This window comes from Rhinopithecus bieti, unplaced genomic scaffold (assembly GCF_001698545.2).
Source record: "Rhinopithecus bieti isolate Rb0 unplaced genomic scaffold, ASM169854v2 scaffold_60754, whole genome shotgun sequence".
NCBI classification, from domain to species: Eukaryota; Metazoa; Chordata; class Mammalia; order Primates; family Cercopithecidae; genus Rhinopithecus; species Rhinopithecus bieti.
The window spans coordinates 1-1642 of record NW_016866314.1 but is presented as its reverse complement, the minus strand read 5'-3'; the positions used below and the strand labels follow the sequence as shown (position 1 = coordinate 1642).

General features: G+C 40.1%; 1 pseudogene across 1 annotated transcript; it reads left to right on the top strand.

Annotated features, from left to right (window-relative positions):
• Positions 1–678: 678 nt before the first annotated feature.
• LOC108525498 (lysine-specific demethylase 6A pseudogene) lies at positions 679–1558 on the top strand (annotated as a pseudogene). Its single transcript, XR_001884281.1, has one exon. The product of XR_001884281.1 is annotated as a lysine-specific demethylase 6A pseudogene (transcript).
• The last annotated feature ends 84 nt before the right edge of the window (positions 1559–1642 follow it).

The window sequence follows — 1642 nt, the reverse complement described above, 5'->3', positions numbered from 1 at the left end:
GTGGAGACGGAGACTCATTGTGTTGCCCAGCCTGGTCTTGAACTCCTGGCCTCAAGCCATCCTCCTGCCTCGGCCTTCCAAAGTGCTGGGATTACAGACATAAGCCACTGCACCAAGCCTATCTAGTCTTCTAAATATGTGTGAATGGATAGATGGGGAAACTTTAGGTGTTTTTTGAAATATTTTCATAGATTCAATAGTTCTCCCTTAATTTTGAGGATAGCTACTTTAACAGTAGGATTTGAATTACAGAAGATTATTTTTTTAATGATAATTTTAAAGGCTTCATGAACTCACTTTCTATATTAATCTTTTAACAGATCACAGACCAGTGAGAATTAGTTTATGTTGATCCATGGTCATGGCTTTTTGTTATTAATAATGATATATGTCTATCCATGTCTGATTTAGATGAAAATATGTATATTGGAACTTAAAATTTGTAATGCTTCATCTGAAGTAGTTGATTCTACACTAATAATGGAGTCATTTTAGATAGGAAGGAAAATTTCTCTAAAGATGTTAAATACTGACTAGCTAAGTTACAGATACTTTTGGTAACTTTAGGACTTGGGTCAAATTATCTTATATAGTTAGATATTTATTTTTAGTGGCTTTTCTCTTTAATGTTTTAAATTCTGTACATTCTCAGTTTGCTTAATATTAGATTTAAACTATTTTTCTTTCTTTTTAGGGGCTTCACAAAGGTCAGAGTTCACATTCGGCAGGTCCTAATGGTGAACGACCTCTCTCTTCCACTGGGCCTTCCCAGCATCTCCAGGCAACTGGCTCTGGTATTCAGAATCAGAATGGACATCCCACCCTGCCTAGCAATTCAGTAACACAGGGGGCTGCTCTCAATCACCTCTCCTCTCACACTGCTACCTCAGGTGGACAACAAGGCATTACCTTAACCAAAGAGAGCAAGCCTTCAGGAAACATATTGACAGTGCCTGAAACAAGCAGGCACGCTGGAGAGACACCTAACAGCACTGCCAGTGTTGAGGGACTTCCTAATCATGTCCATCAGATGACGGCAGATGCTGTTTGCAGTCCTAGCCATGGAGATTCTAAGTCACCAGGTTTACTAAGTTCAGACAATCCTCAGCTCTCTGCCTTGTTGATGGGAAAAGCCAATAACAATGTGGGTACTGGAACCTGTGACAAAGTCAATAACATCCACCCAGCTGTTCATACAAAGACTGATAACTCTGTTGCCTCTTCACCATCTTCAGCCATTTCCACAGCAACACCTTCTCCAAAATCCACTGAGCAGACAACCACAAATAGTGTTACCAGCCTTAACAGCCCTCACAGTGGGCTACACACAATTAATGGAGAAGGGATGGAAGAATCTCAGAGCCCCATGAAAACAGATCTGCTTCTGGTTAACCACAAACCTAGTCCACAGATCATACCATCAATGTCTGTGTCCATATACCCCAGCTCAGCAGAAGTTCTGAAGGCATGCAGGTTAGTGTGGGAAAGTTCATCAAAGTGGAAATGTTTGACTACTAGCATGATCAGAATGCTGAAATTTGGATCTTTTAAGATATAGGAAGTAAGCAAAAGATGGGGTAGTCATTCATCTGAAATAAGAGTTTGACAGAAGCTTTGTTATGCTTAGATGTTGTGGTCAAAT